Genomic DNA, 21,035 nt, shown 5'->3' with positions numbered 1-21,035 from the left:
GCCGTTACGACTTCCTCCTGGATATAAAAAACTCTTGCCGAGTCCATCATTAGTTGAAAATCCAGCCGGCCCGCTCAGGTGGTCGGCTGAACCACCTATCATTGAAGATAAACCATCTGAATCCATACCAGACGAAAGTCAAAAGGTCGAGGCGCAGTTGACCCGGTCTTGCCTTCAGAAGTTTCATCTTCAGATGATACAGTCACTGAAGAGAATAAGGATGACACCGTCCAAATTCTCTTCATAAACACAGACTCCGACGAACATGGGGGCAATTTACCCGTTCCTTTACTGCAGGAAGGAAGTTCGTCAGAGCCGTACCTGGCCGTCTATTCGGTCCCACCTCGAAGCAACCTAGTTGTCTCCTTCGACTGGAATCAACTAGGTAGACCCCGTTTACCAGCAAGCATACCATTCCGAATTATCGTTCAAATATATGGAATGGTTATGGCTGGTACAATCATAGATGAGGGGGCTTCTGTGAGTATCCTTTCCTCAACTTCTTGGAAAGCGCTTGGTTCGCCATTGCTTTTGCCTGAGATGAGAAATCTGACGGGCTTTGATAAAGGAACCAGTCGACCTTTAGGGATCCTTCCCGATGTGCCCATTACATTGAGAAGTAAGACAGTTTGCATGAACGTAATGGTAGTTCAAGGACCCTTGGATTATAACCCACTCCTTGGATGAGACTATATTTATTGCATGGGAGCGATTGTCTCCTCACTCTTTAGAGTAATGTGTTTTCCGCACAAAGGAAGAGTGGTCAAGCTCATGGACCAGCTTTCATTTCCCGGATCATATAGAGCAAATAGTCATATACCATCCCTGAATGGTCTTTTCATGCAAGAAGTGTCTCAATCTCCAGTCCGTCCTCTCGATGAGCGCGAGTAATTCGGAGGGATATGACTGAAACCCAGGGGGCATGCATCCTGGTCTGCTTCGGCAGAAAAACTTCAGGTATAGGATAGGTTTCCGCGGGAAAATATGCCTAGTTTGTACCCCCGTCCGTGATTGGAAGAGGGGGTTATTCTAGTACAGGATTCTCTTGTCAAAAGTTATGTGAGTTAGCGAGCACCACCACTCACCTTTGTTTATCTCGGTAGACATCGCCAGAGAAGTGTTTTGTTTACGCCGTAAATAGAACAATCTTTGGGTAACCTGTAAGAGGTAGTACCCTTCCTGATAAAATGAATGTTTCATCAGCTCGAATAGAGGGTGATCTTGAAACTCTGTTTTATACCTGGGGGCATGCAAACCTTTTGGAGTGCAAGCAAAGAGCGATCATTTATCTGTTTTTTGGATTGGTTGTTACCTAACTTGCATAAAGAAAGGATGTGAGGCAAAACTCTAAAAATTGCCGTTTTTATATGAGACATTCTTATCATATGACTGGATTAATCGAGCAGTGTTACCGCAAGGTTCAAGCTCGTTAAAAAATAAACCCGCACCGAGCAAATGTTTCCACCCGCGTTTAAGCTCGTTAAAAAATGAACTATTCCCCGGTAAATAACCACCGTGAATGTAGTACTTCAGCCATTAAAGCCTTGGTCATGTTTGCACCGTCACCTCCACTTTTTCATTGGCTGATCATTCACCTCCATTTGATTGTTTACCCATTTTGAGGAACAGCTGCGAAGAGTGATTTCACTAGCCATCCTTGTGACACTGCCGTGATTGGAAAATTCCAAACCTTACCTGGAATCATCTGCTACCCATTTTATCACTCGTTCCTCAAAAGACGAGTCTTCTTTAAGCTATTTTCTAACTCGTAAAATATGAAAAGATTGCCGAGTTCTGGCCTTCCAGCTCGTTAAAGAGACGGGAAGTGCTATCCCTCCTCTAGATTTTAATCTTTTTGGACTTGGGGGATTATTGCACAAAAAGATCGAGCCCTTGTTTTGTTCGGCTCGTTAAAGCTATCGAAAATTCATCCCTTCTGTATTGTTTTATACTTTTTCGGACTTAAGGGATTAGATGACGAAAAAGGAATTTTAGAGTTACCTTTACGTACCTTTTCAAACTCTCTAAAAATGAAAAGGACCGAGTTATCTTTGTCGTTAAACTCGTTAAAAAGATTAATAGCGACAAACTTGTCTTTAGACGAGAACGAGTTTCACTATCGCTAGGCTCGTTAAAACATAGCGATGGGTTTGCCCGAAGGGCAAATTATAGAACAAGCATATGTCATCCTCCTCAATCTTGACAAAAATAAAGAGGTACTGGTCAGCAATGACTGGGGAAAAATTGGGAAGAAAACTCAAAGAATCTTTATTGGTAGCAAGTCGCTCTTGAACATGACACTTCCGCTCCGTGCCCGAGTCGGGTTGGGTTGTTTCATTCACCGGTCACATCGCCATGGTCACGCCATACCATCCACATTTGGGGTTAATGCTACCAATCCATCACATCAGTGTCGCCGACATGTTCAAGAGAAGTCATCCAGAAAAGGCCACCTGTGTCCCGCCCACTACCATACATTATACTCCATTCTTTCATGACCGCCACCCTGAACCATATATCATCAGATCGTTTTCACCTCCATCAAAATCATTTGCTCCGTTCCGTGTCATTGATGTGGGATTCATTAAGGCCCTCCTGTGACGGATCACTTCTTGTCGACATCAACTCATTATCCAAGAAGTTGGTCTAGGAACACCCCATTCAGTACTTTGAAGCTTGCATGCCTCAATGGCAAGTTTCTCACTTTCGGCGATAGGTTTACATCAATGACCTTCGACCGAAAGATTTTGCGTGGTGTTCGACGCCAAGTCCTTTATTCACACCACGTGAATTGTACTGCAGTACCTTGAGGATCATTATCATTATCGGTGATTCCTCTCGCGCTTGTTAACAGTTACATCATTGATTGGTAATAAAGCGATGTCTTTCCATGTTCGACTTCAAAACATTTCTCACATGGATCGACTTGTACTTCGAGTGAAGATCGGACGAGATTGAAGACCCCAGATCTAGTTTCATCCATCCGGGCTGCGATATATATTCAGGGAAATAAAGACATTGAAATGTACAGCATTGCAGCACAGATAATCATCCTACCAAAAGGATGATGGCTCTATCAGAATCATCGGTCTACCATCAGACGATTGTCTGTCCTATGTACATGAAAATGAATTTATAAAGCTGAGCATGGGAATGCCCGCCTCATCTAGATCATGAAAACAGTATGAAGATAATGTATTGTATTGTATCTTATTACAGGTCTCCTCCTAGCATTGAAAGAACTTCAGATCCTCATAATAAAGCATTTCACCCGATAAACGGCCTCATACTTAGGGGGCAACTGTTATAGACATTTTTGTGCCTTGCAGCTCCAAGCATGAAATGTCCATAAACCAAGGGCTCCTAAGTCCCTAAAAGTGTTGTTCTAACCCCTAAAGGAACAAGGTCAACAAATTACAACTTCTCCCAGAAGTTCTCCACCAGAAACTGCTCAGAATAAGTCAAAACAAGGTCATTTCAGCTGCTCCACTAGCTAAGTGCGTTGCATAGCACCTAAATCCACTGGCTAGGTGCGTTGCAACGCACCTAAATGCACTATCAGGGTGCGTTGAGCGGGAAATGACAAATGGCAGTGTCATTCCGCGAGGTGGAGAGACAATGGAAGCTTCCATAATATTCTCCTATGACACTTGCCTCACTGAATTCGACCAAGGATGAGTAAGAGGCCTTCAGTCTCCAAGTGGAAGCAAGAACTGACAGAGAGAAGCCACTAATCAAATCATAAGCTGACTCATCTTCCTTGCATACATCTATATATGGATCCCTCATCCCAGAGATCCAGAGGCTGGAATTTTGCACATTGTAAGGAATTGCTGTTGGTTTTGAGACACATATCAGAGAATTGGGTGATCTATGCTTTGTTGGAGGTGAAGAGGGGCTTCTTTGCTGGGAGGTTGATGCTGGGTCAGGAATCATCGGTTGTAACTCCTCCTGGATCTTCTTGTATATCAATAAAAACTATTTGAGTTTCTTTTCCATGCTTTTGTATCATTGATGCTTGTTACATTCGTATGGTTAACTTAAATCTGATCCTAAGTTGTTTATGAATATAAATCCATGTCTTTGTATAGTTTCCTCCTTCTGTAATCTTACAAGTACTTGGTGAAGCTGGGCAAGTAAGGGAGCAGGTAGCTGGAAGCTGTCAAAGAGGAGAGAGATTGGATCAAAGGACTAGCGCAAGACACAGGTTGGTTCTTCCTATTCCTCTTTGTTTATAGTTCATAAAGGAGATACCAAAGTAGTTTTCTCTGTTTGTTTCTAAGGCAGATGTCACACCTTAGTGGGATAGAGCAGTTCTAAATAGACACTTTTCCCGGTAACAACCCTGCCTTGGATTTGTCCTTTGGGCTTTGGATTGGCAGATCCAAAGTCTCGCTTCTTCTGTTTTAACTTTTGCTCGATTTTGACATCGTATCGGTATGCTATGCCGAGTGAGGAGATGTTCAAGAACTCCATCTCTTCCTGGATGTATCTGTGTAGGCAGCCGCGGTATTTGAGTACCAAATGCAGTTCAGAATCTTTGATACCCAACTGTGTGCGAAGGGTATGAAAAATATTTGTGAACTCTGGCACATCTTGGTCTCGTCCCTGCCGTAGTGTGGTCCATTTGATGTATTTGTCCTCATAGCTTTTGACAGGGTAGTACTGCTCCTTGATGGCATCCCGGAAGTCATTCCAATTGGGGGCGGCTGAAAGCAGTGAGCCTATACTTTCATCCTTCTGCTCGCAGTATGTTTCCCACCAGTCCTTGACGTGGGGGGCTGCTTTGAGAAGAGTGAAAACAATCTTTTCCCGACTTGAAAATTCATGAACAGAAAAATACCCATCTAGCAGATTTAACCATTTATCTACGGCATCTGCGTCTATTTGACCCTCGAAGATGGGGATTTCAAAATTAACTTGTACCTTAAATGGTGTGGCATTTCCAGAGTAGATGTTGGAAGCCGATGCGTCGCCTCTGGGTAGCCGTTGAAGGATCTGCGCAAAGCTATCCATCATCGCGTTCCTTTGCCGCTCGAGGGCTTCTTCGAGCAAGATTCTGATAGGATCTCCTGCCCCCTCGTCTTTCTTCTCATCTGCCATGGGAGATCGTCGAGATTTGCGAGGCTGGCCTTGCAAAGGTTCGACCAATTCAAGCCCTAACTCCTTATATCCCGACCTCGTTGGGGACATGCAAAGAAAAATAGAGAAAAAGCAGACCGCTCTGATACCACTGATCCGGATTTAAACAGGAACGCAATAGATTACAGAGATAACCATAAATATAGAGATGCGATAACCATAAATACAGAGATGCAGCGGAAATAATACTTCATTTCATTAATGGAGAATACTGAAAATATGCTTACAAACAGTAATAGAAATAAACCAGCTAGGGCGATGGTAGCTTATCTCTGAGAAGAGATGTGGTGGCTACATGCCTCTGAACTGTCCTCAACTGTGTTTACAATGAGGCTCGAAGGCCTATTTATTATTGAGAAACAATGGAAAACCCTTCACATTCCAAAGCCTAACCCTAGAAGATGAAACGCCAAATTGTGGGCCCCGTTATGGGGTGAGTTGGACAGCCAACTTCCCGGGGTCGCGAATTGGTCGTATTATCTCCATTTGACGCGCATGATAGCCCGTTGGAAAGATCTCTCCGAGGACTACAACAGAAAAGACAATTTTTATCAAAAAAATCGCTGGCGGTGGATTTCCCAAAAAACGTCGTTTAGGGCCTCAAAACGGCTCCGGAAGTTTAGGACCTGAAAAACTGCTAAAAATAGTAAATTGTGCTATAATTAAGGAAACTGAAAAACTGAAAGAGATAGTTGTGGGGGTCAAAATGGGATAGGTGGGTGGCCACCAACATCCACCTGGATCATTCCTCCCCCCTTAGGAAGCAATGGTCCCCATTGCGTTGAGTTCCCTCCTGAGATGAGGAAGCTTCTGCTGAGCTGGGTCTCTGGTGAGCTGTTCTTCAATCTCTGATGTGTCCAGAAATGGTGGGGAGCATGGTCGGTGACGGTCCACATTGAACACTCGGTGCAAGCGAAGGAATGGAGGAATGCTGTGCTTTAAATCATTGTTTGTCGTAGCCTTGTTACTGGTGTAAGGACCATGTCGAAGTGGTCTGAGTTTCTGATGGGTTCTGGTAAGGCGCTCCCTCTTCAAATGTAACCAAACTTTGTCGCCCACCTGAAACTTGTGTGGTACCCCTCCGGGTAAGGAGAAGTTGTTCCTGTGTTCTGTCACCACTGTATCCCTCTGTTGCTGCTGTTGTGTGGAGGAACACTTCGCGGGGGTCATGGATGTAGCAACAATCTTCCCCTTACTTTGGGAGCGAACCAGACAGATAATAAATTTCCTAGTCTGTGAGATGAGCTTGCTGCCTTTCTTAGCAGTGATCAAAGAGGTGGCGGTAGGTGGGGCTACCTCCGGTATCCTGTATAATGAATTATCCAAAGAAATGATGACAGCGCGAGGCCTTGACTCATACACAGCATGTCGCCTCCACAAGTATGGCTGGCCTAATAGTACATCACAAACATCTAGAGGTGTAACATCACACAATACCTCGTCTGTGAAGGGCTTGATGCTGTAGGGAAGGCGGCACTGCTGGCGAACTTTGAGATCTCATCCTTCGTGAAGCCAACCGATACTGTACGGCTGTGGGTGTGGTGTAGTTGGTAGGCCCAACTGCTTCACAACCTCTGCTGAAATGAGATTCTTTTGGCTGCCACTATCGACAATGAATTGCAGCGGCGAACCCTTCACCCACATCTGTGAGTGGAAAAGACGTTCCCCCTCCTCTGGATCTTCGGGCTCATTTTTCTGGATCTTGGCAGTAGCAACAGTGGCGCTGGGATCCGCATCAATGATCTTCTTCCCTTTGTCATTCCCCTTGTCGGGTTCTGACTCAGAGTCGGAACATGCATCTGATTCGGAAGCCTTCAACTCGGCCACCAACGACTGCTTGGTCCGACACTCACTTGTGTTATGAGTGGGACTCTTGTGGAACTCACACCACTTTCCTGTGTCCTTCTTTGGCTTCGTGGTGTTGTTCTTTTCTTGCGGCTTCGACGGGTTGTCTTGGGTCACCCCTGTTATAGACATTTTTGTGCCTTGCAGCTCCAAGCATGAAATGTCCATAAACCAAGGGCTCCTAAGTCCCTAAAAGTGTTGTTCTAACCCCTAAAGGAACAAGGTCAACAAATTACAGCTTCTCCCAGAAGTTCTCCACCAGAAACTGCTTAGAATAAGTCAAAACAAGGTCATTTCAGCTGCTCCACTAGCTAAGTGCATTGCATAGCACCTAAATCCACTGGCTAGGTGCGTGGCAACGCACCTAAATGCACTATCAGGGTGCGTTGAGCGGGAAATGACAAATGGCAGTGTCATTCTGCGAGGTGGAGAGACAATGGAAGCTTCCAGAATCTTCTCCTATGACACTTGCCTCACTGAATTCGACCAAGGATGAGTAAGAGGCCTTCAGTCTCCAAGTGGAAGCAAGAACTAACAGAGAGAAGCCACTAATCAAATCATAAGCTGAATCATCCTCCTTGCATACATCTATATATGGATCCCTCATCCCAGAGATCCAAAGGCTGGAATTTTGCACATTGTAAGGAATTGCTGTTGGTTTTGAGACACATATCAGAGAATTGGGTGATCTATGCTTTGTTGGAGGTGAAGAGGGGCTTCTTTGCTGGGAGGTTGATGCTGGGTCAGGAATCATCGGTTGTAACTCCTCCTGGATCTTCTTGTATATCAATAAAAACTATTTGAGTTTCTTCTCCATGCTTTTGTATCATTGACGCTTGTTACATTCGTATGGTTAACTTAAATCTGATCCTAAGTTATTTATGAATATAAATCCATGTCTTTGTATAGTTTCCTCCTTCTGTGATCTTACAGGTACATGGTGAAGCTGGGCAAGTAAGGGAGCAGGTAGCTGGAAGCTGTCAAAGAGGAGAGAGATTGGATCAAAGGACTAGCGCAAGACACAGGTTGGTTCTTCCTATTCCTCTTTGTTTATAGTTCATAAAGGAGATACCAAAGTAGTTTTCTCTGTTTGTTTCTAAGGCAGCTGTCACACCTTAGTGGGATAGAGCAGTTCTAAATAAACACTTTTCCCGGTAACAACCCCACCTTGGCTTTGTCCTTTGGGCTTTGGATTGGCAGATCCAAAGTCTCGCTTCTTCTGTTTTAACTTTTGCTCGATTTTGACAGCGTATCGGTATGCTGTGCCGAGTGAGGAGATGTTCAAGAACTCCATCTCTTCCTGGATGTATCTGTGTAGGCAGCCGCGGTATTTGAGTACCAAATGCAGTTTAGAATATTTGATACCCAACTGTGTGCGAAGGGTATGAAAAATATTTGTGAACTCTAGCACATCTTGGTCTCGTCCCTGCCGCAGTGTGGTCCATTTGATGTATTTTTCCTCATAGCTTTTGACAGGGTAGTACTGCTCCTTGATGGCATCCCGAAAGTCATTCCAAGTGGGGGCGGCTGAAAACAGTGAGCCTGTACTTTCATCCTTCTGCTCGCAGTATGTTTCCCACTAGTTCTTGACGTGGGGGGCTGCTTTGTGAAGAGCGAAAACAATCTTTTCGCGACTTGAAAAATCATGAACAGAAAAATACCCATCTAGCAGATTTAACCATTTATCTACGGCATCTGCGTCTATTTGACCCTCGAAGATGGGGATTTCAAAATTAACTTGTACCTTAAATGGTGTGGCGTTTCTAGAGTAGCTGTTGGAAGCCGATGCATCGCCTCTGGGTAGCTGTTGAAGGATCTGCACAAAGCTATCCATCATCGCATTCCTTTGCCGCTCGAGGGCTTCTTCGAGCAAGATTCTGATAGGATCTCCTGCCCCCTCGTCTTTCTTCTCATCCGCCATGGGAGGTCGTCAAGATTTGTGAGGTTGGCCTTGCAAAGGTTCGACCAATTCAAGCCCTAACTCCTTATATCTTGACCTCGTTGGGGACATGCAAAGAAAAAACAGAGAAAAAGTAGACCGCTCTGATACCACTGATCTAGATTTAAACAGGAACGCAATAGATTACAGAGATAACCATAAATATAGAGATGCGATAACCATAAATACAGAGATGCAGCGGAAATAATACTTCATTTCATTAATGGAGAATACTTAAAATATGCTTACAAACAGTAATAGAAATAAACCAGCTAGGGCGATGGTAGCTTATCTCTGAGAAGAGATGTGGTGGCTACATGCCTCTGAACTGTCCTTAACTGTGTTTACAATGAGGCTTGAAGGCCTATTTATTATTGAGAAACAATGGAAAAACCCTTCACATTCCAAAGCCTAACCCTAGAAGATGAAACACCAAATTGTGGGCCCCGTTATGGGGTGAGTTGGACAGCCAACTTCCCGGGGTCGCGAATTGGTCGTATTATCTCCGTTTGACGCGCATGATAGCCCGTTGGAAAGATCTCTCCTAGGACTACGACAAAAAAGACGATTTTTATCAAAAAAATCGTTGGCGGTGGATTTCCCAAAAAACGTCGTTTAGGGCCTCAAAACGGCTCCGGAAGTTTAGGACCCGAAAAACTGCTAAAAATAGTAAATTGTGCTATAATTAAGGAAACTAAAAAACTGAAAGAGACAGTTGTGGGGGTCCAAATGGGATAGGTGGGTGGCCACCAACATCCACCTGGATCAATGGAGATGAAAGGTCACAGGTTACATGTGAGGAGGAAATTGAAGGAAAATATAAGAAAAATAAAGAAAATAGAGGAATCAATAATAAAAAGGCATTAAAGCATCAGTGTGGGGCCTTTTGTCATTTTAGTTTTGGAATTGGTTTCAGAGAGGACAATAACACTAAGAGGAGGAATCAAGAAAGAAAGAAAAGGAAAGAAAGGACAAGCAAATGAAGGACAAAGAAAGAAAAGGAAAGCAAGGATTAATAAAGGAAGATTTGGATAAAGGTGTTACAACGAGATTACTTGGAGGTATCGAGTTGCATCTATGATTTCCTTTCTAGTTTTGGCATTCATGGCATATGCATGTGTGTAGTTGGTTCTCTTATTGTCATTGTCATGGATTTTTCTAGGTGCGACAGTGGTTTCAACCTTTCCTTTCCATTTTTGGATAGCCATGGTGTGATGGGATTCATCATTGGTTGAGCTTTGGATTGTCAGAAGGTTTTAGATCTAAGTGAGGTGGTCTTAGGAAAATCCTAAGTGTTGTGGGTGGAGATGGTTTTCCACAGGAAACACTGAATAGGTGGTTGGAGATAGGAAAATTCCACAAGGTGTGGTGAAGGAATTCTAAGGCATCCAAGCTTGGTTTGGTTTTGTGATTTTGGGACCTATTTATGTGAGATCATGGTAGTGTGAGGGTGGAGGTGGTTTAACCTTTGGATTCCCTTGGATGTTTATGTATTGGTTTATCCCATGAGATCCCACATTCATGCTTGGCATATGAAATGGGGGTAATTGGATGAAAGAAATATTTTCTTCAACCCAATCTATGGTTGGGTAGTATGTGGAAGTCCCTGACTTGGTTGGATTTTTCATATGTAAATAAGAGTTTTTTCCTCTTGTGTTTTATGATTAAATGTATTTTTTATGATGTCACTTTTATGGTTGTTCTATCATTGTTATTATTTTAGTTATATGTTGGTTATAAGCATGGTTTTATGACAGATTCCAGTTATAACTCTTACTCAATAAATGAATGGTTATTGAATGCATAAACTAATAGATGTTATTTCAACTATTTTGAGATGGTATTATACCTTCTTGATGATTCTCATATAATTATTACACCCCTATGTTTAGATATGCATTCATAACTTGTAGATTTCATGTTCGCTATGTGTGTAACATAATGTTTTCCATGGTTAGGCCTATTAGGGTCAACTTATTTACTAAGATTGGTATTAATGGCTTTGTCTTGTTGTCATTCATCATCCTATAAAGTTCTATAAACTTTTAGGAAGAGGTTTGAAGATTAGCCTTGAAAAAGTAGCTCGGATTTCAGGGTTGCTTGCTCAAAATTGGTAAATCTAGACTACAATCACTAGGAGGCAAGGTTATCCATGCAACTAGAGGCTTACAACCATTAGCTTGCCTTGTTATGCAAGAAAATGGGTGTCTAGATCCCTAAAAAGGCAAGTTAACTCAGGGTTATGGTACCTGGAGTGGTTGTTTAGCTCTTGCGGGTCCTGTAGCTCTTTAGGAAGGTCAATAAAGTTTTGGTTTGTCAATTCCAATTCCTTAAATGTACTTATGAGGTTGAGTCATGTCATAGTAGCCCTCAACTCATGTTTACCTTAGCAGGTTGGTGAAAGTGGGTAAATGTGGGAGGGGTAGTCACACCGTCATCCACTTTCATCCTAGCTAGAGGACTTAGATAAGGGGATCCTTTCTCACCCTTTAAATATTTCTTGATGGCTAAAGGGTTGGGTTATGTCAAAAAATTTACTAGTATTGATAGGAAAATAAAGAGTCTCAAATCTCACAGTGAGGACTCTTCCATTTCTCATCAAAAATTTGTGGATGTTGCCTTGTTGTCTCGATACTCTTATGCAAGAGTGGAACGATCTTTGAAGAAAATCCTTGAGGAATTTCAAGTAGCCTCAAGTAACCCCAATTTTTTTCTTTAACACTTCACAAGTAGTGAAATTAATATCTCTTGAACCCTAGGTATAAGTGAGAGTTCCCTTTTGTCCAAATATCTTGGTGCTCCTATACTAGAAAACCCTCTATGTTACACCTCTTAGGTGCAACACCTAAGAAAAAATATTGAATCTTCATATCTCTCAAAATTGCAAGAAGATTAACATTTCTCAAGTCTGTTCTTTAGGCAAGGCCACTTTATTTATTCTCTACATTATCAATGCCTAAAATAATTATAAAAGAAAAAGAAACATTCAAAGAAAATTTCTTTTGGGAGGAGCAAAGATAGAAAGGAAATGGGAACTACTGGGATGGGATAAAATATGCAGACCTAAATTGAAGGGAGACTAGGGATTGAGAGATATATAATTATTAAGTAAATCATGGCTACCAAAACTTGGTGAATATGGATCAATTCTCTAGGACAGATATGGAGGAATTTACCTAGAAGGAAATGCATGCTGATCACAAAAGCACATTATCCAATAATAATACAAGAGATATCCATGGCTTACGCATCTATAACAATGCTTGGTAAAATCACTCACTTCTACAAAATCATATCTTGCGGGAGATAAAAGAAGGCCAAAACATATATTTATGGGAAGATGCTTGGAATCAAATACCAAATATTTAAGAGGAATGTACTCTCCAAGAAATAAAAAATAAATTCATTCAATAAGAAAAGTCAAGGTAGTTTACTACTAGCAACCCAAACCTAATCAACAAAGATGGAGATGCTGAATATCTAAGGAACAATGGTCACAAGTGGATAGAATTAATATGGTTGACAATATCGAGGGAAAATTGCAACATAAGAAAATAAAATGGTCAAGCAGGACTAGGTAAATTAAGATGGGGGTATAGAAAACCTAGAAACTACAACCTAAAAGAAGCCTATAACATTTTTAATGGGTCTGTCACACTTATGTAAGATATAGTATGAAGCAAGATCTGAAAAATAAAATTATGGCCACAAAAAGTTTCCATGAGTCTCTAGCAAGAAGCACATGGAAAATATTGGCATGGGATAGATTACAACTATGAGGCTTTGATGGACCTTCTAATTTTCAATTATTCATGAAATTTTCCAAATCTAGAGCATCTCCTCAACTCTTGTTCCTTGATATCCAACCTATGGGATTTCAAAGCTAATGGACAAAGGGGCCCTCATCTTTTGTCAATTGGATAGAGATAGAGATGGTGTCATATTTACTATTTCAAAATGGAGAGGTTTTGTTTTCACACAAGGTATAATAGACCGATCATGGAAATTACTTCTAGGATTCACATTATGGGAGACATGGAAGGAGAGGAATGAGAGAATTTTCAACGACAACGAGACCTTAGTTGATCAACTATGTAACAAAATACTTCAAAGCATCAAGAAAATAATTATATCAAGTAATTGATCCACCCAATATTGGACTTGTAATCCACAAAATGCTAGAATACTTAGATCTCTTGGTATTTCTCCCATTACACAAATCCCTTCACTCCAAGTTCCAAAAATAAATGGAACAATCCTACCTCATGGTGAACCCATCTCAAGGAACCTTAAAATTAAATTTCAATGCTACATCCAAAAGCAACCCAAACCTTGCTATCTATGCAGGGGCTTTCAAAGTTACTAAAAAAACATTATTCATATTTATGCAAGTCCACTCAGTGTTGAATCCAATAATCTAGTTGAACTATATAAAATAGAGTATAGACTAAATGTTGCTATTTGAAATGGATACAACAATATAATCATAGAAAAAGATTCATTTCTTATTGTTGAAAGGGTTTTAATTTTTTTGAATGGATCTCCATCTAAAATTTCTTAATGTTGGAGACTTTATGGAAGCATAGAGAAAAATCATGCTTTCCTCACGAAAATACTAGTATCCACTCCATCCCATGTGAGATTAATGAGAAATGAATTGGTATAGAAATCATTTAATGAAGGAGGTTCTTTTGGAGAATACCCTATTAGAAATTCAATCAATTAAACTTAATTAGGGATTTGTTAAGTTGCCATTATGTGGGTTAATAATATTAGTGGTATGACGGTTTAGTTTATTTAGGGATTTCTTAAGTTGCTATTATGTGTGTTAATAATATTTTTGCGAATACAAATGCTAAAAAAAAATTCTCTCAAACCTTCATAATATTAATAATATACATTAATATATTTTGGCCACAAATACTTTATAAACATTTTTTTTATCAATTAATATTATACTATTGATTTAGTTTTTCTTGTAACAAACCAATAATTATACGCAAACAATTTTATGTTATATTTTTTTTATCTAATATATTGTAAATCATTTCGCCAACTTACCAAACCATAAAAACAATCCTTAATCATCCATCATTTAGATGCTTCGTCGAGACTCCTAATCATTAACCCGAGTATTCTTTAATCCACGACTAATTATTACCTTTTATATTCAAATCTTTAATCCATAAGTTAATTTTAAATCACGACCTTTTAACACGCACAAAATTTTAAATGAGACATCCGAACAAATTAGATTGATACAGAGAAGATTAGCATCATTCCTGAACAAGTATCACAGGCACAAATCGAGAAATAGTCCATTTTTTTTTCTCTTAACCTAATGCTTCTTAGCCCTAACTTTCAACCCTCCTTCGCTAACATCCCCTTCAAAAACAGGTTGACAACTATGCTTTCACGAGTCAATCGTCCTAATTGGCTTCTCATTTACAACACCATCACGCAACTTATACCGATCTTGGACTTACTAAACACATCATCCCACCCAACTAAAAGATGTGATAATTTAAAACAGATAAAGCAAACGCATATCATGGATGAAACACTTCATGCATCCTTGGTTCCATTGTAAACAACGAGAGGAAGCCGAACGAGATCTTCGATTATTGCGGCAGCAGGACGTAGGAAGGTTCCGATACTGAGTGGCCAATGCAAACTTTCCCTCGATCATTATTTATTCAGTCACGCACCTTATGACGCGTACTAAAAGGAGAACTCACGGATTCTTATCGGTTCTGCACCTGCCCTTCGAATCTTTCAGCCCCACGAAACCATCTTCTTCACCGCTCTTCCAATATTATATTGTGCATTTTGATAGCCGTGATTCACGTTGACAATGAGCCTCTTCAAATAGATACGCCACTGCATTTGCCACTATAAAAGCCTGCAGTCACTCCAACTCTCCCCACACTGTCTACCCACATTCAATTCAAATTCCATACCCTTCTCATCCCTTTTACAGGAAGTCTTTCCACTTTCAATTCCAATTCCATACCCTTCTCATACCTTTCTACTTTCCTGGGTAGCAGCTAATTGATTTCGTTAATATAAGAAATCAAACGCAGAATTGGATTTAACGGATGATAAACTGGCTAGAATATATCCACATTTGGTGCTTAAATCAAGTCATCTCCGTTCCTTCTGTTTAATCGGTGATGTTTAATTTTGGTTTCCGTTTATTGTAGGGCTGCGATGGGTCGATACTATTGGATGATAACTCAACATTGACTGGAGAAAAGCAGCAGGCCCAAATGCTAATTCTGTCAGAGGTTTCGACGTAATAGACACCATCAAAACTCACGTTGAGGCAGACTGCAGCGGTGCCGTGTCATGTGCCGACATTCTCGCCATTGTATCTCGCGATTCAGTCGTTCAAGTATTAATTTCTCCCGTCTCAAATCTCCATTTATTTACATAAATCGGCTTTGGAGTAATTGGAATTAAGGCTCACTATGTGGTTGCAATTTGGTAGCTGGGAGGCCCATCATGGACAGTACTTCTGGGAAGGCGAGACTCCACGACTGCGAGTTTAAGCGCCGCGAACAACAACATTCCGTCTCCCGCTTCGAATCTGAGCGCCTTAATCTCATCTTTTACAGCCCATGGTCTTTCTGCCAAGGACCTCGTTGCACTCTCGGGTATGCTATTACTCATCCCACATATCTCGTGCCATCAAATGATTAATTCTGCGGTGTCATACTGCAATATTTTCAAATTTAATAATAATTATCTCCGGGTAATACTCTTTATGTTACAAGCCCTCCTACCATTGGCCAAGCGCGGTGCACCACATTCAGGGCTGCGTTTACAACGAATCCAACATTGACACTGCATTCACCGAAGTCGTTTACAACGAATCCAACATTGACACTGCATTCACCACTTCGGTGAAGGCTAATTGCCCTAGCGCTGGGGGCGACATTGGACAACACCCTCTCGCCCTTAGATCTGGCCACGCCTACCACATTTGACAACAAGTATTACACTGATTTGAGAAGCCAAAAGGGACTTCTGCACTCCGACCAGCAACTTTTTAGGGAGGGTCTACAAATTCCCAACTCACTACCTACAGTTCTAACCAAAACACCTTCTTTACGGACTTTGCAGCAGCCATGGTGAAAATGGGGAATATTTCTCCTCTGACTGGTACCAGTGGACAAATACGCAAGAACTGCACGAAGGCCAATTAAGCTTTAGAAACATTTTTTTTTTCTTGGTTGTAACAAATTGATGGCCAATCGGCTATCGAAATAAACCAATAAACTAAATGGTGATGAGATTATGCTTAAATAAAATGTTATCTGCAATGATGAAGTGAGATGTACATTCATATCAGGTTTCGAAAACTATTGGAAAAATCGTATCAAATATGCAGCAGGCTGAAGCTTGTTTTATTTGTTGTGTAACTGCTTTTGATAATATTTTATATTATTTTATTATAAAAAATTGTTCTAATAAGTTTTATAAAATAAAATAAAATGTTTCATAAGTTAAAATTAAAAACACATTTTAACTATATATATATGTAAGTTTACATTAAACAAAAATATTCGATAAAGTTCGAGTTTAAAAAATTCCAAAATTAATTAGGATTGAAAGAACACTGCCTCTCTGTCCATGTTTGGGTTGCATCTATTTTGCATTTTGCACACAACAAATGATAATAGCATAGTCTAATACTATAGCCTAAAGAGCCCACAAATTAGTTCATAAAGTAATATAAAATTTTGGTAAGATTATGATAAAATTTTGTAGAAATTTTTAAAAATTGGGTTAGAGTTGTTAAACTTCAAGATTTTGAGTGCCCATGGGTTCTTGATAGTGTTGAATCCATTTTCACAATCAAAAAACAATTCAAACCCTCCAACATTCTAATTTTTTGAAAAACAAATTACCCTATTCCGGGTAGAAATATACCATCCATGATAATTTTGTGTGCAACACAATAATTAAGTACTTTTACATCTACTTTATGCTTTACATCTAAGTTTGATTACCGAACATTATGGGAATCAACAATTGACATAAAGATGCCGTCAATTTTCCCTCTTGATGAATTTACCGAATCTTCATTCATTAATTTGCAAGGCCTTTCAAAAGCACAGATCAGGACTACATTGAGTTAGGTATGTCAGCGATAAAATCAGTTGTGTAATGAATACAAAATTGGACAAAAAGTAACGAAATTTGAGCCTCGTTCAAAGTGTTTTTGACTCTATTTTTGTCGAATTTGGTGATGGATTGTTGTGTTATCAATGTGGAACCATGTTGATATCAAGTTCTGACCACTACATTACAATATATTATAATTTAATTCACAAACCAATAAGAAGGAAATTTATAGACATTAATTTTAATGCAAGCTGATTCATTATTGTTATTGAGGATAACCCTGTGATTTAGAATTATTAGTTGGTGGGTCATAAGGAGTTAGCTTTCACTCTTACCAAATACTTTGCTTCTTGTGTCATTAACCTTACATTCAGAAAAGACTAACTTTTATGTTAGAAAATGAAAACTTCTCAATATTATCAAACATTTAAATAAGATTATACAAGTGACAACAATAATTAATCATTGGGGTGAAATTTCAATTAAACTTAATTGACTAAACTCAAAATGACTACGACACTTGGATGGACATTTGTGACACCTAGTAGGTGGTTGGAATTAGTTTCTCCAACACTCCCCGTTAATTACAACCACAAAAAAATATAAACTAAGATGTCTGCTTGTCTATGTTTCAGTGAGGCTTACAATTTAAAAAGTTGACATCATCTAGATTTCTTTTTCTTTTTATTTTCTCCAAATCCTCTAGCCTCTAAATTGTTTCAAATTTTTCTTTTTTCGTTGTATACTTCAAACCTCAGTTTCTTCATTTGGTTGTGCAACTTTTTCATTGTTCCAAGTTGTCTAAGCATGTCTTGGACTTCTTCAAAAATTGGCTTGTATGTGGATTATTGCTACATGTTATCTGTTGTGTGATTTTCATCATCAATATTATGTTGTAACAAAAGTTTATAATAAAAATTTATCTCTTCACGACTCCACTTCATGAAAATATCATTGATGTTTTCATCATTCATGTTGTCTTCAACATTTATTTCTGCATCTTCTATGAAGAGTTTATCAAGGCAGGGTGTTGCAAGCCATGATTCAAGCAACTTGAATTCTTCTTCATAATTGTTATGTTTACCTACACATTGGAAACCAATGTTAGGATTAAAAATATTTGCAGAACCATATCGGTTTTGTTCTTTCTTTTCTGCAATGACAACTTTCTCTCCTCTTGCTTCCTTCTCTGCCCCTGACACTTCCACTTCTTCTTCCGCTTCAAAAATGTTTTCTTCCACATGGATTTCAGTCCTAAGTGGGATTCTCTCACCAAATAAAATTTTATCAATTAGATGTTTTTTTCATCATATTCAACCATTCATCATCAACTAATTAGTCTTCATCAAACTTAACAACTAAAAACTGAATTGTTGGATTCACCATAACACTGGTTGCTCCATTGACAGTTTTATTGTCATTAGCAAGCTTTGGTGTTGCATTCACTTTATTTTCATCCACTTGTGGATGTGCACAATGGGATTCAAGAGCATCTGTGTGCTTTTTCTCTGCTTCTCGTAATAAACTATTATCACTGTCATCCACTTTGAAGTGAAATTCACCAAACACATTTTGTTGCAGATCAACTACTCTAGATCCACCTTCATCTTCAACTTGAATACTTTCCCTTACACCAAAACTCCTCTCAATTGTATCCCAAAATTCTTTGGTCGACTTTCCATCTACAATGAGGGGTACAACGTTGTCATCTAAAGATTTTTTTTATGCATTTCAATGCAAAGGTGTTCTTTTGCCTCTTGGCCTCCAGTTCTTTCAAATAATCCTCAAATAACTCTTGTTGTTGCTTCCACTTTCTCAGCATTTTCGATTTTCTCATTTGTTAGCGTTGACTAACTATTGCTCATCAAACAAATCAAATTACAAACATAATGGTTCCTTGTATTTGTGCCTCCACAATGAGTTCTTTGTTCCTTAGCTTCCACAAAATAAATGAGTCTACAAATTCTTTACAAAACAACATTACATTTTTTTAATAAGCCTTAATGTCCTTTTGAAAAAAACTTTGAAACATAATTTTTTTTTAAATAAACATTTTTACAAAATCACATAATCACCTCAAAAGCGTTTTTTACAACAAACCTCTTTTCAAAAACACTCCTGCAATACTTTTAAAAAAACTTTTTTCTTTTGAAAAGTGTAAACTCTTTTAATAACAAAAGCCTTTTAAATAATATCCCTTTCACAAATATTTGTTTAAGATAAATGAAAAACCCTTTTTCAAAAGTTATCTAACTTTGTTCATCCAGGCAAATAAAAAAGTAACCCAAATGAATTTTGTCAATTAATTTTGACAAGCTATAGTGGTACGGCTTTACCTCAATTCTTATAACGATCTCGAATTTTAGCTCCAGAGTTTTGACGTTGACCCTCAACTCGTCCTCGCACTTCTCTAAAGAACCGTTTGCTATTCGTCGGAGAATATTTCAGTTTTTGAAGTTTGTCATTTTCATCGCATCTTCTCGTTTGTATAATGCGAATCGATGAACTCATCACATTTTCTTCTTTCATGAAATGCTATTCATTTCCCTTCTTCTCTTTATAGTATGCGATGAGTCGCACTGATTTTCTCTTTGAAATTGCGATGGCCTCCTTTGCAATTATTTAAAAAAATTGCAACTGCCTTTTTCTTGACTTTGACCTTGAGCTCTAGTTCTCAAACTTCTTTTCGATCTGTGTCCTTTTTGTGTTTACAAACATATTTTTTTTTTAAATGTTGCTCTATGTGGAGTCTTATATAATCTCATCTCTTCTTTCCACGGTTCTCGAGGAGTATTATGCAGACCACGCTCTTATACCATGTTAAATAATGAAAAATGTGGATGTTTTTTTCAATATTATCATATAGTGAAATAAGATTACACAAGAAACTATAATAATTAATCATTGGAGTGAAATTCTCAACTAAATTTAATTAACATAGAGTAAATTCAAAATCACTATGACACTTAAATGAACTTGACAAGTAGTAAGCGGTACGAATTAATTTCTCTAACATTTTATATCTAAACATGAGCAATTTTAAAAAATATTCTAATTTAATATATATTTTTTTCAAAATATAATAAAAATTAATAATTAATATATAAAAATTAAATATTCTATAATACTAAATTATTATATGTTTAAAAGTACATTTTAAATTATATTTAGACAAAAAAATTATTACACAATTTTTATAAAATACCAAAACTTACCATTATTAAAAAACACCCCACTACGACCATAATCATAATGGTCATTTGTTTTTCTCTAACATGGCGATGGTCATTTGTTTTTCTGTAACATGGCTGAAGAGCCGGAAAGCATTGATGTAGGAGACTTGGATATTTTCAGCCTTGAGCAGGCATGCAAGCAAAAACAATATGATAAGATCCTAGCGAGACAGCTAGAAAGTCTAGAGGTCATCCTCTCCAGAGCACATCAACAAAGATCTCTACGAATCCAACCAGGAAGTCAGTGGGATGGGAAGAACCTGTTCATGGATACTAAGAAAATAGGGAGAAAGACAGATCTACAACGAACTATCCTCATTGGGGAAATGTTGGTAGACAGGCCACTCTCCAATCCTGAACCATGAAGCTCACATCATGGAATCTAAGAGGGTTGAATGGCCCAGGGAAATACAGAATGATAAAAAAATTGATACAGAAGGAGAAACCCCATATCTTCTTTATGCAAGAAACGAAATGTAATAGTACTCTTCTAAATACCACTCTTTGAAAAGTATAGCCTAGTTGTCACACAATGGCGGTGGATGCTATAGGAGCCTTGGGTGGATTAGCAATAGCTTGGAATAAACAGGTTATTACGCTCACAGATTTTCATGCAAATTGCCACTTCATTCAAGCCAAGTTCCGTATCATAGGGACTAATGTGCATGGTCATCTTACCAATGTTGTTATCGGGAAATCTAGTGTCTATGCAGAGCTTCTAGTCCCACTAAGATGGGTAGCTATCA

The 21,035-nt window shown here is 39.0% G+C and overlaps 1 non-coding gene and 1 pseudogene across 1 annotated transcript; both read left to right on the top strand.

The window, feature by feature from the left end:
• LOC149138401 (cationic peroxidase 1-like) overlaps window positions 1-16,134 on the top strand; it is a 29,411-nt pseudogene extending 13,277 nt beyond the window's left edge.
• On the top strand, window positions 14,152-14,254 carry LOC149138402 (U6 spliceosomal RNA). Its single transcript, XR_016265330.1, has one exon. It is a non-coding gene; the product is annotated as a U6 spliceosomal RNA (small nuclear RNA).
• Window positions 16,135-21,035: the final 4,901 nt, after the last annotated feature.

The sequence above is a fragment of the Pinus tabuliformis genome, chromosome X (assembly GCF_031772625.1).
Source record: "Pinus tabuliformis cultivar Carrire ecotype Pingquan chromosome X, CPIR1, whole genome shotgun sequence".
NCBI classification, from domain to species: domain Eukaryota; kingdom Viridiplantae; phylum Streptophyta; class Pinopsida; order Pinales; family Pinaceae; genus Pinus; species Pinus tabuliformis.
The sequence above is the reverse complement of the archived record's forward strand: the minus strand, read 5'-3'. Positions and strand labels throughout refer to the sequence as shown.